At 37.3% G+C, this 27,030-nt stretch overlaps 1 protein-coding gene across 10 annotated transcripts in view; it reads left to right on the top strand.

The window, feature by feature from the left end:
• UTRN (utrophin) overlaps positions 1-27,030 on the top strand; it is a 610,574-nt gene that overhangs the window by 329,988 nt on the left and 253,556 nt on the right. The window lies entirely within an intron of this gene.

Raw genomic sequence — 27,030 nt, forward strand, 5'->3', positions numbered from 1 at the left:
CGTGAGAGAGTAGAACTGCCCCATAGGATTTGCAAGGCTGTAATCTTTATGGGAGTTGATCTGTAGGTCTTTTCTCCCACAGAGTGGCTGAAGGGTTTGAACTGTTGACCTTTTGGTTAGCAGCCGAGTGCTTAATCACTGTACCACCAGGGCTCTTTTTCTTATACTCCTATCTTGGGTTGAGATTGTAGATTAAATTGAGGCTGAGCTGAGAGAAAATACTTGAATCCCTACCTGTCATAGTTACATATTTTCTCGTGGTTTCCAAAAGCAACAGTGCTATTTTTGGTGGCTCCCTATCCTCTGTCTTGCCATAGCTCCCCAAGTTGATGTTTCTCATCTCAGAATTAAAAAAAAAAAAAAAAAAAAAAATTCCTACTTTAGTTAACATTTTGTTAATCAGACACATACTATCAGTGACTTTTAGCTAAAAGCAGTATAATTAGATCTGATGTAATACTTTGTCACTTAACTAAAAAATAATTAATGACCATTTTACGACTGCATTTTGAACCATTAACTGCCAAGATTGCATTATTGTTTGAGTAAATCTAGAACTGTGACACTGGTACAAGTCGGGAACACAACAGAAGTCATTCTGCCTGAGCGTTCGCATAGTTTTATGGAGATGGAGAAAAAGTTCCCTTTAATTTCAGGGTATTATCTGATAACTGTGACTACATTGTTCATGATTTGTGTTTTCTTAGGGATGAAGTTTATTATGGTCCAAGTGGAAATTTCCAGCCTGTGTGGACTGCTAGATTTTAAACAGGCAGACATTACCACCTCCCTTTTACTATTTGTTGTGAGCACTGCCAGCTTCTCTTAGTACATTTGGTAGTTTATTTTTGGCTCTCTAAAATAGGTAATTAGTAGAGCTGCTATCATAGAGCTGGAAGAATAGAGAAAATTTCATGCTGTGGTAACTTTCTCAGTTTCACGAAGTTTATTCATTTCTGGGCAAGGTAAATGAGTCCAAATAATTGAAATTGGAAAGCCTATGAAGTGTATCAGAGGATGTCTTTTCATTTTTCTTCCTCTAGTTTGTTCAGTTCTATGGAATTCTAAAAGATTAATTTTATAACAAAGCTCACTGATAAAAGCAGACAGCGTCTTTTAATGCTTAATAAATAATAGGCTGACAGGAAAGTATGGCTTGGTGTACCTTAAGCAAGCATTTTGGAAACATATCAAATGGAAGAAGATGTTCTGCTGTTTTCACAATTGACTGCTATTTTGCTTTTGCTTTAAGTAAATGGAGAGCAAAGTGGTTGAATACAGCAATAAAATAACTGTGAGCTTTTATTGGAAAAAAGTACTATAACTCCTAATAAAATTTCCTTACATTTTTAGTGTTTTGGATTTTACTGTGTGTAGCTCTCATACATTGTATCATTAATATAATATTATATGATAGTTTATCCGTACAAGGTAAGTAGGGAAGAGATTGTCATTATTCCCGTGTAATAAATGGAAAAACTAGTTTTTTTTTTTAAATTGGCAGGTTAAGGAACATGCCAGTAATTGCTTGGCTAGCATATGGCACATCTTGTACTAAACATAGGTTTTCTGATTCTAGATCCAGTGTATCAACAAATAACGTCAGATAGCTTTACGTGTTATACTTGACTAAATTGTGCCATGCGCTATAGAAGATGTGGAAAGAGAGATTATGTTAGCTAAGTAGTAGATGTGGTTTCATTCTAGAAGATCTCTATGTGCATTTCCTTGTCTAAAGAAATTTAATCTATGCTCTGAGATGTGAACTATTGAGTCTTGAAGCAAGAGGAAATGTTAGAAATCATCTCATTCAACCGTTTCTTTTCACAGTGAGGGAACAGATCATCGATAATGGATATTTTATTGCTGTTAGTTTTGTGGGGTGGGAAAGTAGTTGTTTTCTCCTAGTAGTTTAAACAGAATGAAATATGTACTTTCAAAACTATTTTGATATTTGAGTTCTAGCTATATAATCTGAAGAGAGCGAAGATTTTGTTCTAGTTTAAACTTATATAATGGATGCTTTTTTAATGGACTCATTTTGTACTTTTGTAAAAAAAAGATGGTTGATTTTAATGCAAATTAGTATAGTTGGTTCTGCTTTTTGATTCATAATTTAGTTTGGTTTGAGTCTCAGTGCCACAGTACTGAATTATGTATTCACTGAATCTATTTCTTAATACCCAAATGTAGTTTTCTAGCATTATATTTAAACAGTAACTCCTTAAATAAACTAAAAAAGAAATACTCATCTAATTTTCTGGTCTGGATCATTTCATTAAAAAGCAAATTTGTCTTTTTCTCTACAAGTCAATTCAAAGAACATGTACCGAATGGCTGTCCTGTGCCAAAGGTACATGCAAGTGGCATGACTAGAAGATGCAACATTACGTTTTCCAAGTAAAACAAGGAAGTTCAAATAATTTGTTCTTAGAGTATTTTAATGGATAAAAGAAATGTTTGTCTAGAGTCAGACTGTGTGAATTCACATAATCCTGGCTTTGCCATTTACCAGTTATATGACCTTGGGCAAGTCATTGAATATCTCTGAGTTGTGGCTCTCTTTTCCATAGGATTATTATGAGAACTAAGTAAGTTTATACACATACATATGTATGTGTGTGTGTATGTATGTATGTATAATAGTAAAAACAGAGCCTGGCACATAATAAATGCCATGCGTGCTAGCTCTATTTGTCACTGTTGTTGCTTAAGTGCCGTCGAGTCAGTCCCGACTCACAGCAACCCTAAGTACAGCAGAACAAAACACTGCCCGGGCTTGTGCCACCTCCACAATTGTTGTTATGCTTGAGCTCATTGTTGAAGTCACAGTGTCAGTCAATCTCATTGAGGGTCTTCCTCTTTTTTGCTGACCTTGTACTTTACCAGGCATGATGTCCTTCTCCAGGGACTGATCTCTCTTAAGGTTTTCAGTGGCTGATTCCAGAAGTAAATTGCCGGCTCCTTCTTTCTAGTCTGTCTTAGTCTGGAAGCTTAGCTGAAACCTGTCTGACATGGGTTACCCTGCTGGTATCTCAATACCGGTGGCAGAGCTTCCAGCATCACAGCAACATGCAAGCCCCCACATTACAACAAACTGACAGACAGGTAGGGGCCATCGCCACTATGTGGATCAAATGAGGTGACCCATGAAATGAGCCTGGCAGAAGGCCTTGAACAAAGAGAGTGGCCCATGTCTCTTGGATGTGCTGGTATTCTTATCATCCTCATTATCTTCATCCTTGAACCCAAAACCACCCACTGCCGTCAAGTCGATTCCAACTCATAGTGACCCTATAGGACAGAGAGTAGAACTGCCCAATAGCGTTTCCAGGGTCCCTGAAGTGACCTTTAAATCACATCACCATCACCCAGGGAGCTGTTCCAAAGCATTCATGCCCCACCAACTTTGACTTGCTGGGCCTGAACTGAAAACTTGGCCATCTGTAGCTAAGAACCATTGCTTTCAACAATGGAGTTAAAAAAAAAAATCATTTCTGTCTGATTGTTATTTTCTCTGAGACTCAGTTTGAGGAAGAGGAAGAGAAATCTTCCCCTGACCAACTAGTTTGTGACAGAAACTCTTTTAGAATGGATACTTGTCAGTTTATGAGGGCTCCTCTAGATTAGTCATTAGGCTCCCACCTAAAAATCAAGTTAACCCACAATGAAGCTATACAATGCCGATTTACATAAAACATCATATTATAAAAGCAGTCCTGTTCCATTACCAGAAACTAAACACAAAGCCAAGAAAGAAGTCATTTTTACTGCAGCTGATACAAGAGGAAAAACAAACATGCTTGCTTAGAGAATAGGATGAAGTACTGAGATGTATTTCTCAACATTTTTAAGAATTATGCTTTACGATACCATCAGTTTTGTCTAAAGTTCAACCCAGAACAACTGAATTTACTATTTTTTGATATAACGCTCAAACCCGTTACCACAGAGTCGATTCCAATTCATATGACCCTATAAGACAGAGTAGAACTGCCCCATAGGAATTCCAAGAAGTGGCTGGTGGATTTGAACTGCCAACCTTTTGGTTAGTAGCCGAGCTCTTAACACCGGGACTCTGTGTTTTTTGGTATAGGTCTGTATTAATTGTAGCCCTTATTTTTGGAAAAGCATTTGGTATTTGGCTCAAAATATTATAGAATGAAGGGCATTATGTTTTTCAGGGTAAACTTTGCGAGAGTTTATATAGATAGAGAAAAAGGGAACTGAGTTATAGAAAACATATTGTTTTGTTGAAAACATTATTTGGGAGGGAATTTACTCTGGGTTCAGAATTTAAAGAGACCAAGGTGGGTGAACCTACCCAGAGCAAGCTGTCAGTAGATAAGCATGCCTCAGGCCAGGGTGTTTGCAATGTGGAAGCCAGGGAGGTGCTGTTGGCTATTTAGCTTTCTTCTGAGATATGATAATCTTCCATTAAATTTTAAACTTCATGATTTTTTTCCATGTCATAAAACATTTCTTATATCATGATTTTTAAAAAATATTTTATTACGTTTTAGGTGAAAGCTTACAGAGCAAATTAGTTTCCCATTCAACAGTTTGTACACAGAGCATTCCATGACGTTGGTGGCAATCCCCACACTGTGCCAGCACTCTTCCCATTTCTGCCCTGGGTTCCCCATTTCCTTTTGTCTGGTTTTCCTACCCCTTCCTGTCTTCTCATCTTTACTTTTGGATAAATGTTTCCCTTTTGGTCTGGTATAATTCTTTGTTCTGTGGAGTGTGTTCTTTTCAGGTGTTTTGTTTATTCTGTAAGCCTGTCTATTGCTTGGCTGGAAAGTGGTTTCCAGGAATGGCTGCTGTTCTAAGTCAGAGAGGTGACTTAAAGCCGCCACAGTCTCAGGGGTTCTTCAGGCCAGTAAGTCTGGTCTTTTTTTATGAATTTAATTTTTTTTTCTACAATTTTTCTGCCGCTCTCTACAGGACCCTGTATTGTGATCCCAGTCAGGCTGTGGTGCATGTGGTCCATTAATCCTTTGGACTCATTGCTCCCTTGAGTGTTTGATTTTCTTCACTCTCCTTTATTTTGAATGGAAAGAGACCATTAGTTGTATTTTAGATAGCTGCTCACAAGCTTTTAAGACTGCAGGCACTCACTACTTACCAAAGTAGAATGTAGAACATTTTTTTATGTAGTATGTTATGCCAATTGATGTGGCTATCCTGAGCCTGTAGTCCTTAGCCTTCAAGCCTAGTATCTTCGTCCCGGGAGATGTTTGGATATATCATGATTTTTCCATAGTGTAAATAAAATTCCATTTGATAGTCTCATTATAATTTATTCAAGCAGCCTGCTATGGTTAGATAACTAGGTTATTTTTCTCTTATGATAAATACTTCTGTTGTAGACATGCTCAAAAATAATTGACTACACCCTGATTATTTCCAGGATACATTTTTAGAATAGAAATAATTGGACCAAAAGGACCTGAGTGGTCAAAGTCTTTTTTTTTTTTTTTTTTAATTGAGGGATAATGTATAAAACCATTGCTGTTGAGTCGATTCTGACTCATAGCAACACCAAAGGAAAAGTAGAATTGCCCCATAGGGTTTCCAAGGCTGTAAATCTTTACAGAATCAGACTGCCACATCTTTCTCCTGTGGAGCGGTTAGTAGGTTGGAACCTCAGACCTTTTGGCTTGTAGCCAAGTTCAAACCACTGTGCCATCAAGGCTCCTTGGCATAATGTATAAAAAACAACATAAAATTTGCTGCCGTTATAAGCATTTCAAGTGTACCATCTGATAGCATTAAGCAAACTCGCATTGTTATGCAAACATCTCATCATCCCTAGTAGAAAGTCTCTTTATAATAAATCTAGAGGTTGTTAGAACATAGAAGAAGGAACAGGAAGTTCTGACTTAAAGATGTCAGCAAAGTGTTTACCGAAAAGGTGATACCTAAAATGCATCTTGAGAGGTAGGTAGAGTTTTAATTGTGTAGAGAATTCTTGGACTAGACAACTGAATGAATAAGTACATGGGCACAAATTTGCTCACTGTATTCAGGGAACATTGGGTACTTATTCATCAGAAATGGCTCCAAAATTGTTTCGTTACATTTCCATCTTAACAAAAAAAATACTGCTTTTTTGATTGCCGGATATGTATGCAGGACCCTTTGATGTTTGACTGTTTCCAAAGCTTAAGTCCATTTTAAAGGAAACATGTTCATGAACATTGAAGATGTTCAGACATGGAGAGCATTACCAAAACGAAATTCTAAAAAAAAAAAAAAGGTAATATTTTAATCTTTGAAATAAGGATATAGTTCTTCAGAATGTCTCCCTTCAAGGAACAACCTTGCTTTCGGTGTAAGTCCTGTTGCTGTGGGACAAAAAAGGCTATGCTTTTAGTTATGATTCAGATGACTCAATTGATGAGGGAATGACAATGTTTCAAGCAAAAATGAAAAATCGTTCACAGTGGAAGTCAATTTTGTGTTTAATAGTAAATTACAGATTCATAGTACTTTAGAGTTTATAGGACTTGTAGAAATTATTTAACCAGTTTCCTCATTTTATGTATGAGGAAAGAAGGCTTTAACATATAGGGTCACTAAGAGTCCCAATCGACTCAATGGCAGTGGGTTGTTTTTTGCTCTTCAGAAGTTTTTAAATATCTTGCCCAAGGTCACACAGCCAGGTGGTGCTTCATAGTTGAGCTTCCAAGAGATTAATGTATTCTATCATATTTTATGTGTACTTATTTTTACTTTGCCTAGTAGTGAAATCGGAAACCCTGGTGGTGTAGTGGTTAAGTGCTACGGCTGCTAACCAAAGGGTTGGCGTTCAAATCCGCCAGGCGCTCCTTGGAAACTCATTGGGGAAGTTCTACTCTGTCCTATAGGGTCGCTATGAGTCGGAATCAACTCGACGGCACTGGGTTTTTTGGTATTTAGTATTGAAATCAGCTGTTTATTTCTCTGTTTTCCCCCTCTGAATTATCAGCTTCTTGAATTTGCAGCCATGTTTTATCTTAGAAGAGTCCTTGGAGCAAAACAAGTATTTGAAAATGTTGAATAAATAATCTAAGGTTCGATTTTTTCTTGGATTTACAATGTTAATACAATATAGCAGAGATGGTCTACTTTGACTCTGTTTTTTCTGACTTTACTGAGATATCTCAAGTAGAATGTAATTCACTCTTTTAAATTATACACTTCATTGTTTTTGGTAGTTACTGAGTTTTGCAACTGTCACCACAGTCTGATTCTAGGACATTTTCGCCCCCCTCTCCCGAACAAACGTACCATGAGCTGTCACTCTCCATTTCACTCCACCCGCATTCCTCCAATTCTAGGTAACCACTAATCAAAAATCTACTTTCTGTCTTTTTTTCTTATTAACATTTGATTGGGAGTAAAGACGTTGATACTGTGTTAGGCAATATGGATTGAAAAATAAATGTTACTTATTGTGGTAAATTTATTACTTCTTAGAGCATTTGATAGCTTCTAAGTTATTGGTTAATAATAAATATGATAGCTTATATTAAATGATTTATAAACCTTATAGCACAATAAAGCATATAATTTACTTCTCATATTAATTATATAGCTCAAGTAAAAGTAAAGTATAATGGGACAAAATGGTGAATTTGGAATCAGGAGATCGAAATTTCATTACTTACTTGCTGTCTGATGTTGTATTACTCAAGGGATATGTCACTCCTTAGTTTCTTCATCTAGACATTAGGGATAGTACACAATCTATTAGAAAGGTATTATAGAACCAATGACTTAATGTTTATAAATTTTCTATCCAGAGATAGAGTATTACTGGAATTGATTTATTAATCTTTAGTACTTTCTTGTTCCATAAACAACATGAAAATTAAAAAAAAAAAAAAGGGAATATTTATCTACATATGTTTTTGCCATGGTTCACTGCAGGAATAAATTGTGAAGATAGTGAAAGAACTCACTAAAAAAGCTTCTGTGTGTCTCAAATCAGGCGGCAGAATGTTGAATACCAACCACCTCATGTCTTTCTGAAATGCGGGGTCATTTCATTTTTCTTCTTTCCTAGGGCACAGAGCCAGCTTCCATATTAAGATGCTTTCTCTGCCAGTAAAATCATCCAGACAACTTAGATTCAAATTGGGGCTACTGAAAGGGACCATGTCTTCAGAGTAGGACTAATAGCCCCTGAGGCGACAGTATTTAGTTAAAAGAATCCCCTGAAACTTTTATTCATCCAAAATTAGGGCAGCCATAATTTTTAAAAATCTATACAGTAGTAATCATAAATGCTGGTGGACACATCTAAAACTTGGAACGGCTTAAGGAAGATCTTTGAATTTCAATAATAATTAAACATTCTGGTATTGATCAGATGATTTGTGCGTAATCTTTATTTTGAGAGTGCAGTTTTCATAGGTGATGTATAACTTTTGTTATGCAAAAGTTGGAGCACTTTTTTGCTTTAATTCTTGAAGCAAACCCTAGATTGCTTCATTGGGTAGCCTGTTATTGTGGAAGATCCTTATACAAAGTGGTGGTAAAGAAGGAAAAACATTTGCTCTTTTTGAAATAGTTACTTCTAATGAAAGGCTAAAGGTCTATTATGCGTATTTCTAAAAGTTGAGCAGCAGTCCTTGCTAGGAAGCTAGTGAAGGATTTGAGAAATTATCATGTAAACCAAAATCCCAGGAAGTCTTGTGTGGTTGAGAATCCCTACTTCATTAGACAAATAATTTAATAATTTACTTATGCCAAACTTCCCCTTACTTTAAAAACTGGAATGATTTCTACAAATGCACCCACAGCAGGGAAGGCTACCCTGGTCAGATGTCTCTTAGTTGTCAGATGTCCGGTTCTCTGAGCTTCATACGCTGATTGAACTGGAGTGGTAAGAATTCAGAGTTTTCTTATGGGTATTGAAATAATAAAGTGCAATAACCAATGTTGAGTTTGAATGTCTTCGAGTTTAGCTCTCTCTTTTTTTTTTAAAGATAAGAAGACAGAGGCTTAGAGGTGTCAAGTAATCTGCCCTAAGGCATATTAATATTTAGTGGCAATGGCTGAACAAGGCATATTAATATTTAGTGGCAGTGGCTGAACTGCTTTAATAAGGATGTATTCTAATTTGGGATTTTATGGGCCTACATGATAAAAGTATATTTTATAGGCTTCTGAGAGGGACTGTTGACACCAAGTGAATGAAAAAATTGGTGTAAATGATTAAACTATATGGGTTTGTTGCTGTGAACTGTGACCAGTGAGTCTTAGAGATTGTCTTACCCATATCCCTTCCTCTGCTGAGTAGAATTGGAGATCTAACGTTGAAAGAAACTCAGGTACGTCCTTGCACCCACTAAATTCAGTCTGCTTTTCTTTCCACCGTAAAGTGCTGCCCTCTTCCTGCCTCCCCAAAATGTACAGTGAGCATTTTAGTTTGGTACTATTTCAAGAACATTATGAAAAGTGCTTTGGAGAAGACTTTAAAGAATTGGATATTTAAGTAAATGGCAGCTTTAGATGTAATTAACCCAAGAGGTATGAATGTAGCTTAAATAAACCCCATGTCATTCTGTTTTGGAACTATCAAGTTTAACATCAAAACCAAAAATTGACATTAAAATAAAATATTCTGATATAGTCCGTGCATATTCAAAGTTAAGCTTTTTAAATAGTTCAGTGCCCTGAAAGGAGATAAAATAAATTATAAATTGTAAAGTTTAAAGCACATTATATCTTGCGTAGTTCAATGACTAAGATACTACAGTTGGTGCAGATTCTGTTTTTTCCCAGTAACCCCCTGTGGCACTTCTCATGTGTTCAGATTATCAGTATCAATGCCAGTTTTCTCATTTATATTTCAGTCTTAAGACGGACTATCCAAGGAGTGAGACCCTGTTCACTTCCCATAGAACTTAAGAAAGCTTTATACGCTTTTAATCTAAATTGGTTGTCATGTAGAAGTATTACCTACCATGGGCCTAAGAAATCAGTGAAATGTATACCCAAAGGCATATGTACAAAAAGGTATTTATTAGGACCTGATTTAAAGTAGTAAAATTGGAAACAAATGCCAACAAGAGAGTTTGACTCAGTAAATTATGGTATGTTCTTATGTGCAATATGATCTCAGTTGTTTTTTAGAAAGACTATATACACGTATGAAAAGATTCGAATGATGTACATTGTGAATAATGACACCCTGGGTATTATGATTATAGAATTTAGATTTTCTTTTATATATTTATTTGCATTTTCTAGTTTTACAGTGAACACACATTGATAGGCAAAAAAAGTATTTTAAAAGTTATTTCTTAAACTTATATTTGGGCTGAGAAAAAAAAGGTACTCTTAAAGAAAGGTTTGTAATATATAACTTTTTTTTTTTTTTAGCCACAAAATATTGGAAACCTTTAATATTTGGTCTATTTTGGTAAAAACTTAGGCGATTATACTATGGTCTCAGGCTTTTTATTTTTACCTCAACCCACAGATGAATTTTAAGGCTTATAACACTTTTTGACACATCATTTTAATTTTATTCAAATATAGATCTAAATCTTCATTCCACCATTTTATTTCTATAACTCCTGATAATGTAAACAAAGTAAGACTTGCTCCCCAAACCATATGCAAGTCTTACTTCTTCTGGGAATTCTTAAAATAAAGGACACAACTTCTTTTCTCTGTTTTCAAAATTGCATGAAGGGTAACGCTTTTAGAATAATGTGTGCCAAGCACATATTCCACTAGGTATAGGAATTCTTTCCAGAATAAGCAGAATTTAAGAAATATATCTGGCATTCTTATAAATAAAAGTGTGATCCTTTATGGTCTTTGACTAGTGAAACATGGTTATTAGCTATTATGCTGAGATAAATTTCTCACATGATGTGATTTACACACATAACCGTACACATACATGTTGTCGTTGTTGTGTGCCCTTGAGTTGATTTCAACTTACAGTGACCCTATTGGACAGACTGGAACTGCCCCCATAGGGTTTCTTAGGCTGTCATCTTCATGGGAGCAGACCACCAGGTCTTTTCTCCTATGGATTTGAATCCTATGGGTTTGAATCACTGACCTTTCAGTTAGCAACTGAGCACTTAACCATTGCGCCACCAGGGCTCCTACACATGTATACATCCACATAAAAATAATGGCAAAGCAAAAAAAGCCAGTAAATACAATACAGGAATCTTGATTAACCTGGTTTAAAATTTAAAACTAGGTATAAATGATAATTTTGAGACAGTTGGTGACGTTTGAAAATGGATTAGGTATTAGATGATGTTGTTAGTTGCTGTTGACTCCAACTAATGGTGGCCTTATATATAACAGAGTGAAATGTTGCCTGGTTCTAAGCCATATCCATAATCTTTGATATGTTTGAGCCTATTGTTGAGGCTATTGTGTCAGTCCATTTCATTGAGGGTTTTCCTTGTTTTCAGCAACTCTCTGCTTAACCATACATACACGATGTCCTTCTCTCGTGATTGGTGTTTCCTGATGACTTGTTCAAAGTAAGCAAAATGGAGTCTCACCATCCTTGCTTTTAAGGAACACTCCAGTTATATTTCTGCTAAAACTGATTTGCTTGAGTCCCTGGGTGGTGCAGATGGTTACTAACTGAAGGGTTGAAGTCTCAAGTCCCCTCAGAGGCACCTTTGAAGAATGGCTTGGCAACCTACTTCTGACAAATCAGCCATTGAAAACCCTATGGAGCACAGTTCTACTCCGACACACATGGGGTCACCTGAGTTGGAATTGACTGTATGGCAACTGGTAGATGATATTAGTGATTTATTAGTTATCTTAGGTATGAAAATGGTATTGTGTGTATGTAAGAGCATGTTCTTGTATGATGGATTATTTAGGGAGATGTGTCATGATGTTTATAATTTACTTGGAGATGGTTCAGCAATAAAAATACACACACATTAATCTGTGTATCTAGATAAAACATGTTAACATTTTAACAACTGTTGAATCTGGTGGTATATGAGTATTTATTTTACTGCTTTTTCAACTGTTCTGTATGTTTGAATATTTTCATAATAAAATGTTTTAAAAGAAACGACACTACTATCATAAAGCTTGGTCACGTTATTTAAAGCACTGAAAACTTACCTGTCGAGGGTCATAAAAAGCTTCAGTTGCCCTTTTTGTGTATTCTTTATATTTTTTAATTTAAAACTGACATATGCAAAGTAGACTTAGTAAGCGTCCTGATGTACTTGGTGATAAGCATTTACTAAGTCTGTAACTTTCATTATTTTAGCTCATTTAAATTTAAATTAAAGACATTTTAAAACTCTCATTTTTCTTTTTACAAAACCTGCCTGTTGTCTGCTGAAAAAGTTTGTAACTTCCCGAAGCATGAAATATGTTGTGATGATACCCTCGTTTATTATAGTTTACTAATTCCTGTAGAGATTTGAAAGAAAATTGTCCTTTATGAAAGCATTCATTCTTTAAAATTCAGTGTCATAGGAAAGTTTGGTTTGCACTCCCATTTAACAAGATTTCTCGAATCTTGCTTGGAACTGATAGCTTTTGTAGAGGCTGGCTTGGGGGGGCCTTTCTTTTTCAGTGTTGACCTAAGTCTTTGTGTCTTCCACATTTGTCAAGGTTAATAGAAATTTATCAAGACTGAATTCTTAAACTCTGGACTATATACTTCTCTTTATGCAGGAAAGACACGTAAGCTTCATCAAAGGAATGATTTACTCATAATAAGTTACTGCAGTGGCCATTCCTATTTGCATTTTTTTTTACTTTGCTTACTTCTGGGTTGTTACTTAAAGCTGCTGCTTTGTAATTTGACATAATTGCACATGGTGTGGTCCTTTCAGAGACCTCATTTAAGACTAAAGGGCCAGGTAGACAAGTATAACGTTTTATAAAAGACCAGAAATCAAAGACTGTTAAGGGAGGGCAGGTATGTACTAGAAAATCGTATGGCCCATTAGAGCTGGAAGGCAATAAGGACTGTGGAGGGAGTCCCTAAGTGGTACAGATGGTTAAGTGCTTCACTCCAAGAAGAAAGGTTGGCAGTTCGAACCCACGCAGACGTGCTTCCAATAACAGGCCTGGCGATCTGCTTCAGAAAGGCCACAGCCTTGAAAACTCTATAAAAAATAAAATAAAAAACCAAACCTGGTGCCTGCCAACTCTATTCTGACTCATAAAGACCCTGTAGGACAAAGTACAACTGCTCCATAGAGTTTTCAAGGAGTGGCTGGTAGATTCAAACTGTGGACCTTTTGGTTAGCAGCCCAGCTCCTAACCACTGTGCAGACGCTATGGAGCAGATCTGTTCTGCACACGTGGGGGGACATCATGAGTCAGAATTGATTTGACAGCCATGATGTTATTTTACATTGAAAAAAATTCCTTTGGGAAGGTAAATGACCAGTGAAGGTGAGTGTGAAGCAGCAAGGTGTAGTGGAGAGGCTCTAGACAGTGACGGAGGGAGTTATTTTTCTGGATGTGCCTTAAGCTGTATTGAATGAAACGACCATGCTGCTTGAATTTGCTTATTAGCCTTTTTTTTTTTTTTTTTTTCATTTATCAGTTTTCTCTAAGGTCAAAAATTTGTTTTGGGGGGAAAATCTGTGAATTATACTGTCAAAGAAGTATAATGACAGCTTTTGAGTATGCACTGGATTTGTTTGGCAAATTAAAACAGATTTCATTAGTTTTAAAGTTAGAATGTACGTTTTTACACCTGGATATATTAAAAAGAAAGTGCTCATTTGGTAGAATGCAGAAAGGAAGGAAGAAGAAAATAAAGCTTAGCAGTTAATTCTGCTGCTCAGAATAGAATATTATTAACTCATCTCTCTTTCATATCACTTTTCTTTGTATATATGTGTAAAAAATTGAAATCATTTTATTTATTGCTTTTTGCTGTTTTAAGTTATTTTTGTTTCTCCTATAACAGTATTTTATTGGCATTTTTACATTAACTGTTTATAAAAATCATGATTTTTGTATGGCAGTGTCATGCATTTCATTGCATTTTGTGTATCTGTGCTGGATAACTAACTTGTTCTAAGTTTCTGACTATTTGGGTAATGGCGCAGTGAATTCCTTGTGTATACATCTTTTACTGTAACTGTTTTTTTGTTGTTAGAATGGGTTCCTATATGTGGCTCTGCTGGATCAAAGGTTATACATTGGCAGACAGTTTTAAAGAAAGGCTGTTCCGTGGTATACTCCTCTAAGAGAATACTGGTTCTGTCAAACTCTTGCTAGCCTTCAGTTTCATAATTTTAAAATCTTTGCCAATTTGCTAGTTTCACACTGTGATCATAGATTTCTTATAAAGTTAAAAAATGTTTTATTTTTCTTACATTTATTGGCCCTTTGTGAAAGAATTTTAATTCCCTTTGAACTGGTTTGATGTTTCAACATCTGGTCAGAATCTCTTTGATGTTTAATTACTTAAATTAATTAAAAATATGAAAGTGAATGCCTAGAAAATATTAACTATTTAAATAATGCTGGGACTATTCTTGGAACTTCTGCCTTCATTTTGGGAACTAATTGCGGTATCTGTGACTTGACATTTTTTATAAATTATTGGAATATCTGACTTTTTTCATAAGATGTCAGAATTTTTTATCTGAACAGAGACTTTGCTATTTTGCTCTGAAATACTTGGGAAGTGAAGAACCGTTAGATTGCATGTTTCACTAACATTCTTCCTTTTCCCCTGTCTCTAGTCCTTTCTGTTTTCTACTTCTTAAATTTAATTATGTTGAATCTTCTCAGAATTTTTGATTGAGTCTTTATTTACAATTTCCAGGATAGTTGGTTCAGTGATGTACATTCTTTCTCTGATAAAAATGCTATCTCTTTTGCAATGTGAATATTTAATTAATGGGAATTCTTGGGTTATTCATGGATTACTGCTTTTGGAGGTAGGATTGAGATAGGCAGGAAATGTTAGAATTGATAGTCTTGGTGGTTTGAGAAAGTGGTTAATATATTCATTATTATGTATTTATTCCAAACAAAGTGGTATTCCTTGCCCCTTTGAAGATCGTATTTTACTTCTGTTCAAGAATAGTTTTAACTATGTAGCTATATGCATCTCATGCTTTCTTAGAAAAGGATTGAAGACTGATCATATAGAAATTCCGTGTATAATTCATTTTCATAAGGGGCATTTCAGAGAGGCCGCCATTTTATATGACCCTAGATAGTGCCACCTATTTCTTAATGGACATTAGTCTTTCCAAGGATGATAGAGCAACCCTGATATTAGTAACAAAAGAAACATTTGTTTTCTTTATTTTCACTTCTCTGCTTCCTTATAATCCCAGAGGCTTTGGTCTTTGAAGTTGGGCACTTGGTCACACCCTATTTGTCACTTTCTAGCTGTATGAGCCCTGTTTTCCACATCAGTACAGTAGAGACAGTGATTCATATCTCTCAGAGTTGTTGGTAAGATTAGCTAGATCACACATGCAAGTATGTCGCCTTCAAATGTAGGAGGTGCTCCTTGAACATTGTATTTGTACCTCCCTTAATGATTTTTGGAAGAACCGAGAAGGATTATGAAAGAGAAGAGTGGGAAGTGGGGTAACTTCTGCACAATTATGAATGATCTTGTCTTAAGGAATCAATGTACTGATTTTAACAGTTTAAAGAGTTAAAAATTACATGTTATTACAACACTTCATAAAATTATAGGATGTTCTTCAAGATTATAATGGGTCAGCTATAGATAAGATTTTTTTTTTTCAACTAAGGAGAGTTATACAGGTTATTCATTATTATTCCACTAAGGGTGAGCACTTTTTGTTATGAGAACAAGTCTTTTTCCATCGTGTCTCCCTAGTACAGTGCATAGGACATTTTGTAGTTGTAGCTCAATTTTGAAGAAGAGAATTTGGTAGCATGTTTGAAGGTTTTAAAAGGAAAAAAAAAAATCAGTAAAGTCTGTAAATATTTCATCTACACCAAGCCTCTCATATGGCGGATAGAAGGATCCACTCATCACAATATATCCTTGGCTCCCCTGCTGAGCTTTGTTGCTATTGGATAAAACTCTATTGTCCTGACAAAGTTCTTCCAAGTTCTTGTGAACACAAGAGCTCTCTTTGTCACTGGCTTTGTATTACCTCCTTTTTTTAGGCCTGGGGGGGATACCTTCTTTGTACCAAGTCAAGGGACCTACTTATGTCATTATTATTATTTTTTTCTGACAGTCCTATCCCAAATAGTGAGTGTACTAATTTATAACAAAAAACAGTTTCCATTCATCAAAATTCAGTAGCACTTGTGCGATGAGAATCACAGCCCTGAGATCCAGCGTTGACATCTAATAGGTATCCAAAGATACTTGATCAAATGAGTCAGGATAGAATATAACTGTCACTTTGCTAGGTTATCTACAGTAGGTCATTGATAAGAGAACTTCGCAGTTTCATCACTGAACCCTATTTCTAGATCTGTTCCCACTCTTATTTCATTATGCCTAAATGACTTTTCCCTTATCATGGGTTTGGCAAGAAATACCCTGTCAATTACTTGTAGAAAATTACTTGGAAATGAATCAATATTCTATTTATTGTGTCACCTCTACTTTAAAAGGCTCCAGTCCTGTGTTTCTTGCAAGTAATCTCAAAATTTTTAATGTTACTGTGTGCACTATTTTTCTTTTTGCCTCCCATCTTTTCTATCTAACAATAGCAAGGAATTTTTAAAGTGTGAAGTAAGAAATCTTCATTTTCAGATTTTATTAGTATAAATCCAGGCTAAGAGTAGTTCTGATATCCAGGCTATCTACAGATTAAATACGAAGACATTATTTTTTTTTAATTATTTTCAGACAGCTTTTTATTCTCATTTGAATCTTCCTTATCCTTCTTTGTAAACGCCTGTATTTTTGAGTTGCTTAATAATAAATTTTAGATTGTATCCCTTTTTTTAGTGGTACTGAAGGTTATACGACAATGACTTCCTTGGTGAGTTAAGATGGAATAGGTTCTGTGATTTTTTTAATGGCGTACATTTTAATTAGAGGGTATTTGCTCTGTTAGAAACTATTGAAAATAAGTTTTGATTGTGCTTTATTGACTTGAAATATGATCAGAATTCATAAAGAAACTAGTTTTATTCAGTGGTATTTCTAAAATAGCTTTTGATAATGGGCAGTAAAATAACTGATACCTTTGTTTTGTGTGGTTACGAGGTGTGGTGCCCTCATCCTGCACAAAAATACCACTTCAGATCATGAACATATGCATGCACAAATGTATTTGCTGAGAGAGTGAGGGAGGGAGGGAGGAAGAGAAGTGCTGCATTGTGGCTAGGACTATAATAATTAGCATTTTCAGTAACATCTGTTGCTGGCAATACCAGCAGTATCACAGGAGAAAGTAATCATTAAAATTAGCTAATGTTTGGTTTAAGTGCCACACGACGTACTAGCTTTGCACATCATTATTCCAATAAATATGTGTTCTTTGAGTTTCTATGAATGCCTTGCATTATATTCAAAATGAATTAAACTGGGGTTAAAGCTTGTATTTCCAGTGGGGGTTGTAGTAGAGTTGAACCAAATAGTTATAGATAGACCTTCAACACCCTTGAATTGGACCTCTTTGAGTTTGATCCTACTTAATTTAGATCCTTTCTGAGTTAGAAATGCCCCCCCCCCCCGCCCGCCAACCCACAATACACATTCTCCTCATACTTATATTCTTACCTTTGTTGATTTTTCATCCTGGAATTAGTTTTTGAGGTTTAAATGTCAATACAAACTTTAAAAAATTTAGTGCAGCTATAGTCAATTAGGAAACCCTGGTGGTGTAGTGGTTAAGTGCTATGGCTGCTAACCAAAGGGTCAGCAGTTCGAATCCGCCAGGCACTCCTTAGAAACTCTATGGGGCAGTTCTACTCTATCCTATAGGATCGTTATGAGTCGGAATCGACTCGACGGCACTGGGTTTGGTTGGTTTTTATAGTCAATTAAAGTAGCCCTGGTGGCGCGGTGGTTAAGCACTTAGGTGCTAAACAAAAGGTTGGCAATTCGAACCCACCAGCTACTCTGTGGAAGAAAGATGTGGCAGTCTGCTTCTGTGGAGATTACAGCCTTAGGAGCCTTATGGGGCAGTTCTACTCTGTCCTGCAGGGTGATGAGTTGGAATTGACTCATTTGACTCAATAGCAATGGGTTTATAGTCAGTTAAGAGGGATTTGACAAGTAATTCATTAATTCTAGGACAGTGATTTGTCACTTGAGAGGGATGTGCTGCTTCCCAAGCCTCAGGGGAGCATCGCTGAGGAGGAGGGCAGTCGGGGGGCTGCACTCCCCTCATGTGGACGTCCTTGGCCTGCTTCTGCAGCCTTTGGTGTACTTGTTTGCTGGTTTGGGAGGATATCAAAGAAAAAGAAGAAAAATAATTTTGTTTAAAGTTGAAACTCACTAGCAAAACAACATGTGAATCACATAAAGGTACATAAACCAATTTGGAGTGTCTGTAATTGCTTATGAGAATAAACGTTGAATCAGAAATTATGTCTCTGGAAATATTTTGATTTGCTGGGATATTTTTCACTGATGTCCTTTCCGTTTGTGTTTAACAAACTGGAGCTCCACTGAAGATAATTAATTTGATGTACTGTGAAAGTGATTTCTGTGGCTCAGTGACTTTGGGAAACTTGGCAAATTATTTTTCCTTTTTCGAGCTTTTTGATGCACACATATCTTCATGGCTCTGAAAAAGTCCTGTAGTAAAAACAAAAACAAAGCATATTTAACTTTGTTCATCTCAGCATTTTCCAAATATTTTCCCCACTGAGCCAGTTTTTATTATGGAAACCAGTTTAGGAAATGCTCTTCCAAACCTACCAAAGTTTAAGTGCTAATCATATTTGTTAAAGTTCGCAAAAAGGGCCTTGGGTTTCACTAGTGAAAGACTACCTGTCTGACTTGTAAGAGGCTTTTTAGAAGAGTGTAACTTTGATGACGTTCCCATGGCAAGGTTGGTTCCTAAACTTTATCAGTACATTTAGAGATGGACACTCATGATGTCAAAATTCACAAACTGCTGAACAAACCACAGTGAATTTCTTAATATTATATTGGATGGTGTCATTTCCAAAGACTAGTGTGCCCATGGACTTGATAAAAGTAACTTAGTAGGTCAGAGGTACACTGGAAGAATATTACTGAGACTGAGACAAAACAAAAACCTGTTGTCTTTGAGTTGATTCCAACTCGTAGAGACCCTATAGGACAGAGTAGAACTGCCCCACAGAGTTTCCAAAACTGTAGTCTTTATGGAAGCAGACTGCCACATCCTTCTTCCTGCAGAGTGGCTAACGGGCTCAAATCGTTAGCCTTTCAGTTAGCAGCCAAGTGCTTTAACCACTGTGCCACCAGGGCTCCTTGAGAGGCAAAACAAGGATTGATGAAATACCGTGCCCTGTAGGGTGACTAACTGTCCTGGTTTGCCTAGAACTTTCCCTTTTCAGCACTGAAATTCCTTATTCCCCAGAAACCCCTCAGTTACAAGGCAAACCAGGAGGTTTGGTCACCCAAATTGTAACAAAAGGCACATTCTAGTGACTGCAAGTTTTTATGTTCCTCAGATTCCCCTCGCCAGTGACCATGACACACTGTCACATTTTGTTCTCCTTTTTTTTTTTTTTAATGTTGACCACCATCTTTTTCTGAGACCATATATATTTTTTTTTTTTTTGTAGACACATTCGTGGCATTGATTAAACTTTTCATACTTCCACCAGACCCAGGGGACAGGAATTCTCTTCTTATTGTGGTGCATATTTAATGAACTCTACTTTTGAGGGCAGTTTTCCTGGGATGTAGCTCTTTTTTATCACTACTGTGTATCAGTTTTGTGGTCCTGAACATCCACAACTATGACAGTAGCCAGATTTTGCTTATAGAGAAGGATTTGTGATATTTAGTTCTTATCACTCATGATACTCGGTAATGTTAGTATAGACTCCAGCTTTAGGAGCCATCTCACAAGGTCAGGTTCTTTCAAAGGAGGAGAACACTAAATTTTTGTTGGTTTTGTTTTGTTTTAAATAATACTCAGCGAGAAAGAGCCTGCAACACTGTTTGGTAGGCTGTTTTAGTGTTTAATTATTCTTACTCTCCAACGTTTTTTCTTCATCAGAAACCAAGCTATTTTATAATTAAACTTATTGTTTTTATTTCAGATTTAAAGATCCCTTTTTTATTTTGTAAGTAATAAGCCCAAGTATCCAAGATAATGCATTTCCGAAGGACATGAAGCTGAAAAGGGCAATTATATTGCATTCAGAAAGACAGCGATGATTTGCTGGAATGCCAAACCTTATTCAATCCTAATGAGATTGAATTGAGCAAAGATTTAAGTAAATTCCTGTACCATTTTGAAGAAAATGAAGTGCGGAATTATTGAAGAAGGGAAAGTCATTAATTTTCGCTCATTTTTATTGAAGGGGCTTATAGAAGATAGCAAAATGGAAAGGTTTTGAGAAAATAATTTTTCTGCCGTCGTCTTATTGAGGGAAAATGAAGCTGATGTTGTCTTTCCAGAGAAGCCTTATCCTTTTCTCTTCCCTCACCCAATCCAAGGAGATAACCATTATTGTGTTTCTACCGTTACTGTATTTTGCACCACCTGTCTATAGGGTCGCTATGAGTTGAAATTCACTCCACGGCAATGGGTTTAGTTTTGGTTTGGTCTTCGGTTTGTCATACTGTGGTGGATTGCATGTTGTTTTTATGCTGTAAGCTGTGCCACTGGTATTTTAAAATACCACCAGGATCACCCATGGTGGACAGGTTTCAGGAGAACTTCCAGACTCATACTAGGAAACCAATGAAACCCTATGGATCACAACAGAATATTGTCTGATATAGTGCTGGAAAGTGAGCCCCCTAGGTTGGAAGGTACTCAGACTCCACAGTAGCCACAGTAATGGACTCAAACATAAAGATGGCACAGGACCTTGCAGTATTTTGCTCTGTTATGCATAAGATCACCATGGATCAAAGTTGACTCAGCGACAACTAACAGTAAAGGTCAAATTTTGGATCCCTGTCCTCTAGGGAAGGTGTTTTCACATACGCATACACTCTGATGTTTTTGAGGGAAAGAAAAGAATTCGAGGGTGATTTTGTACTGGAGTGGCCCTGGAGGTGACTCTTGAGAAGACTTTGTGTTTCCTAACTCCACTCAGCAGGGCAATTAGATTGGGCTGTTTGCAGAGATATGGAATAAAAATGGTTTTAAAAAGTTAGTATTAATTTCTGTAATCTGTTAAAGTTTCTCTGTAGCTGGAGGAACCCCCTAGACTATAGCCCTAAGACACATTTTTGACCTAGAATTGAAGGCATTCCTGGATACCAGCTTTCAGCCAAACAAATAAAATATGAAAATGAAATAGACAGTAACACCCACGAGGAACATGTTCCTTAGAACAATCAGTTATACAAGATCAAAAGGACATTTGCCCAAAAGCAAAGATGAGAAGAAAGGAAGGGGTAGATAATCTGGACAACGGAAAGGGGAAACCCAGGATGGAAGTGGGGAGAGTGATGACACATTGTGGGGAATCCAACCAATGTCCTGGAACACTTATGTGCAAACTAACGGGAAACTAATTTGCTCTGTAAACTCCCACCTGAAGCAAACTTAAAAAAATAAAAGTGTCTCTGCATTGATCCTTTCTGGGATGGGAGATGCATTCCTTCATCCCTTTATGCCTTTATTAACTCCTCCCCTAACAGATTCACCCATTCACAAAGTCTGGTCAGAGTGCCTGCTATGGGGCAGGCACACTTCTATGGCTGGGGATGTAGCAAGGGACGAATTCCACCCAGAAAGGCCCTGCCGTCCAGGAGTTCACATTCTAGTTTGACAGTAAAGCAGGCAGAGTCAGATGAGGGTGAGTGCCGTGTTGGAGGAGAGTGCTCTGTAAGTGTGTCCTGGGAGGGCAGACTTTATGATAGTGTCACAGTTGGCATCAGTCAGTGCCGGTCAGCCTCAACTGTGTATGGAAACATAACAAAAGCTGGATCTGGAGATATCTTTGCTCTGCGTAGAAACAAGGGCCAATTTTTTTCCCGTGGATCATAAATGTTGATACTGGCCAAGTTTTATATAAAGGATGCAGGTTCACAGAGAATTTACATCAAAGTGTCACTGGAACTGTGCAAAAAAAAAAAAAAATCTCCCCTAAAAATGTAAGTGCTAAAATAGAAATGCTGCAGTCCTAGAATAATTGTCCAGAAATGGCATTTTCATAGTCAAAATAGCACCGAGAGTGACTTCCTCCTGCTTTGCATATACTGTCCATTTCCCTAACGGTCAATAAATGGATTAAAAGTGCTCTCTACGGAAAGCACTAAATTTAAATGAAAAAATAACAGTGTAATGCTGTTAATGACATTTTTAAAAGGTTTAATGAACAAGTCTGGATAACAAAATAAATATTTTTCAACAGTTAAGTCCGTAAAGCAGTGTTTTTTCACCTAAATGTCGTAAACTCTTGATTGAGATTGAGCCTGTAGTTTATTTTTGAGCGTTGGGGTTCTAAATGAAGTACAAGAGGCAGAAAACTTGGAAAGGAACTTTTTTTTTTAATTTGTAGAAAGGTTTAATCATATTTTGTAAAATAATATACACATAACCAAAAAAATAAAAGCCAAACCTATTGCCATCAAGTAAAATATATACATACATGTTTTTATGTATATATGTTTAGAGAGAGAGTGGTTACTTACTGTAGAGTTGATTCTGACTCATGAAGACCCGGTGTGTTCAGAGTAGAACTGTGCTCTGTAGGGTTTTCAAGGCCATGACCTTTGAGAAGCAGATCGCCAGGCCTGTCTTCCCAGGTGCCTCAGAGTGGGTTCGGACCACCAACCTTTTGTCTAGTCGTTGAGCGCTTAACCATTAACACCATCCAGGGACTTCATACATGTATATTTTAAAAACACTGTTATCTTTAACCTGACCATTGCTACCAACGTACCTGTCAGACTGTCTCTGATTTCTTTCCCCATCCCCCAGTTGCTTATTTTGTTGTTGTTTTTAGGTGCTGTCAAGTCGGTTCCGACTCATAGCGACCCCATGCACAACAGAACGAAACACTGCCCGGTCCTGCGCCATCCTTACAGTCGTTGTTATGCTTAGCTCATTCTTGCGGCCACTGTGTCAGTCAACCTCGTTGAGGGTCTTCCTCTTTTCCGCTGACCCTGTACTCTGCCAAGCATGATGTTCTTCTGCAGGGACTCATCGCTCCTGACAACATGTCCAAAGTATGTAAGACACCGTGTTGCCATCCTTGCCTCTAAGGAGCGTTCTGGCTGCACTTCTTCCAAGACAGATTTGTTCGTTCTTTTGGCAGCCCATGGTATATACAATATTCTTTGCCAACACCACAATTCAAAGGCGTCAACCCTTCTTCAGTCTTCCTTATTCACTGTCCAGCTTTCACATGCATATGATGTGATTGAAGACACCATGGCTTGGGTCAGGTGCACCTTAGTCTTCAGGGTGACATCTTTGCTCTTCAACATTTTGAAGAGGTCCTTTGCAGCAGATTTGCCCGATGCAATGCGTCTTTTGATTCCTTGACTGCTGCTTCCATGGGTGTTGATTGTGGATCCAAGTAAAATGAAATCCTTGACAACTTCAATCTTTTCTCCGTTTATCAGAAAGTTGCTCATTGGTCCAGTTGTGAGGATTTTTGTTTTCTTTATGTTGAGGTGTAATCCGTACTGAAGGCTGTGGTCTTTGATCTTCATTAGTAAGTGCTTCAAGTCCTCTTCACTTTCAGCAAGCAAGGTGGTGTCATCTGCATAAGCAGGTTGTTAATGAATCTTCCTCCAATCCTGATGCGCCATTCTTCTTCATATAGTCCAGCTTTTCGTATTATTTGTTCAGCATACAGATAAAATAGGTGTGGTGAAAGGATACAACCCTGACACACACCTTTCCTGACTTTAAACCAATCAGTATCCCCTTACTCTGTCCGAACAACTGCCTCTTGATCTATGTAAAGGTTCTTCATGAGCACAATTAAATGTTCAGGAATTCCCATTCTTTGCAGTGTTATCCATAGTTTGTTAGGATCCACACAGTCGAATGCCTTTGCATAGTCAATAAAACACAGGTAAACATCTTTCTGGGATTCTCTGCTTTCAGCCAGGATCCATCTGACATCAGCAATGATATACCTGGTTCCACGTGCTCTTCTGAAACTGGCCTGAATTTCTGGCAGTTCCCTGTCAATATACTGCTGCAGCCATTTTTGAATGATCTTAAGCAAAATTTTGCTTGCGTGTTATATTAATGATATTGTTCTATACTTTCCGCATTCGGTTGGCTCACCTTTCTTGGGAATAGGCATAAATATGGATCTCTTCCAGTCAGTTAGCCAGGAAGCTGTCTTCCATATTTCTTGGCATAGATGAGTGAGCACCTCCAGCGCTGCATCTGTTTGTTGAAACATCTCAATTGATATTCCATCAATTCCTGGAGCTTTGTTTTTCGCCAGTGCCTTCAGAGCAGCTTGGACTTTATATGCCACCTCTTGAAATGGTTGAATATCGACTAATTCTTTTTGCTATAATGACTCTGTGTATTCCTTCCATCTTCTTTGGATGCTTCCTGTATCGTTTAATATTTTTCCCATGGAATCCTTCACTATTGCTACTTGAGGCTTGAATTGTTTCTTCAGTTCTTTCAGCTTGAGAAACGCTGAGTATGTTCTTCCCTTTTGGTTTTCCATCTCCAGCTCTTTGCACATGTCATTATAATACTTTGTCTTCTCAAGAGGCCCTTTGAAATCTTCTGTTCAGTTCTTTTACTTCATCAATTCTTCCTTTTGCTTTAGCTGTTGCACACTCAAGAGCAAGTTTCAGAGCCTCCTCTGACATCCATCTTTGTCTTTTCTTTCTTTCCTGTCTTTTCCGTGACCCCTTGCTTTCCTCATGGGTGATATCCTTGATGTCATTCCACAACTTGTCTGGTCTGCAGTCACTAGTGTTCAATGCATCAAATCTATTCTTGAGATGGTCTCTAGATTCAGTTGGGATATACTCAAGGTCATATTTTGGCTCTAGTGGACTTGCTCTGATTTTCTTCAGTTTCAGCTTGAACTTGCATATGAGCAATGGATGGTCTGTTCCACCGTCGGCCCCTGGCCTTGTTCTGACTGATGATACTGAGCTTTTCCATCGTCTCTTTCCACAGATGTAAATTTGATTTCTGTGAGTTCTGTCTGGCTAGGTCCATGTGTGCAGTCACCGTTAATGTTGGTGAAAGAAGGTATTTGCAACGAAGAAGTTGTTGGTCTTGCAAAATTCTATCATTCGATGTCCGGCATTGTTTCTATCACCAAGGCCATATTTTCCAACTACTGATCCTTCTTCTTTGTTTCCAACTTTCGCATTCCAATTGCCAGTAATTATCAATGCATCTTGATTGCATGTTCGATCAATTTCAGACTGCAGCAGCTGATAAAAATCTTTGGCCCTAGTGGTTGGTGCGTAAATTTGAATAAGAGTGTATTAACTGGTCTTCCTCGTAGGTGTATGGATATTATCCCATCGCTGACAGCGTTGTACTTCAGGATAGATCTCAAAACGTTCTTTTTGACAATGAATGCAACACCATTGCTCTTCGAGTTGTCATTCCCAGCATAGTAGACTATACGATTGTCTGATTCAGAATGGCTGATGGCAGTCCATTTTAGCTCACTAATGCCTAGGATATCAATGTTTATGTGTTCCATTTCATTTTTGATGATTTCCAGTTTTCCTAGATTCATACTTCGTACGTTCCAGGTTCCGATTATTAATGGATGTTTGCAGCTGTTCCTTCTCATTTTGAGTCATGCCACATCAGCAAATGAAGGTCCCAAAAACTTTACTCCATCTACTTCATTAAGGTCGACTCTACTTTGAGGAGGCAGCTCTCTCCCAGTCACCTTTTGAGTACCTTCCATCCTGGGGGCTCATCTTCCAGCACTGTATCAGACAGTGTTCTGCTGCTATTCATAAGGTTTTCACTGGGTAATGCTTTTCAGAAGTAGACTGCTGGGTCCTTCTTCCTAGTCTGTCTTAGCCTGGAAACTCAGCTGGCACCTGTCCTCCATGGGTGACCCTGCTGGTATCTGAATACCGGTGGCATAGCTTCCGGCATCCCAGCAACACACAAGTTGCTTATAGTAAAAAGAAATGAATTCCTTCTGGTTATAGTTATAAACCAGAGCCTTTTTCTTTTTTTCCTGAATTTTCAGTATTGGCTTAGCACTAGAAGTAATCTCAGCAGCTTGGTTTGCCCATCATTATTATTTTCAATGGACGTGGGTTTGGCATGAATGGTTATAATTCTTATATTTTGATACTTCCTGCCTGCTTCCAGAAGATATTTTGAAAGGTGTTAAATGAGATTTTTGGTGGCAGACAAGTGCAAAAACTTAAATGTTATCTGGAAATGGAAATAGCCAAGCATGAAGAAAGGATCCAGCAAGTGCTAAGAAGAGCAAATGAAGGAGAAAAATTAGTGAAAGGAGTAGCAACCAAACTCTAGAAAAAGATGCAGAAGACTCCTTGAGACCCTCCCCCCAACTTCAGAGCCTGGGAGGGTTTCCAGTGAATTTTTGAACCTAACCATTAAGTTAACCAGTTTTCCTAGATAAGTGGAAATCCTAATATAATTCTATTATTTCCTCAGATAGAGAATGTGGTTTACATGTTGGTTGCATATTTGTCAAGCAGAATAAATGAGTGATGAACAAATGAATGAGTAAAAGGAGCCTGGTATTCCTTGAATGTTGTCAGCTACCATTTTGTCTCCCAGTTAGCTTGCAAATGAAGCAATTGAGTGTGCTTTTGCATAGTAGTGTTAAATGTAAGGACCGATAAATTCCTTTCAGTAATTTGGTCAATGGAGTCTGTGCAGGGTTAGAAATAGAAGGTTTTGCTAAGTTGTTCCTCTTCCAAGGAAGTTATTTACATGTTAATTATAGGAGTTTAGAAGCAATTCTGATATT

This window comes from Elephas maximus, chromosome 1 (genome assembly GCF_024166365.1).
Source record: "Elephas maximus indicus isolate mEleMax1 chromosome 1, mEleMax1 primary haplotype, whole genome shotgun sequence".
In the NCBI taxonomy this organism is placed as follows: Eukaryota; Metazoa; Chordata; class Mammalia; order Proboscidea; family Elephantidae; genus Elephas; species Elephas maximus.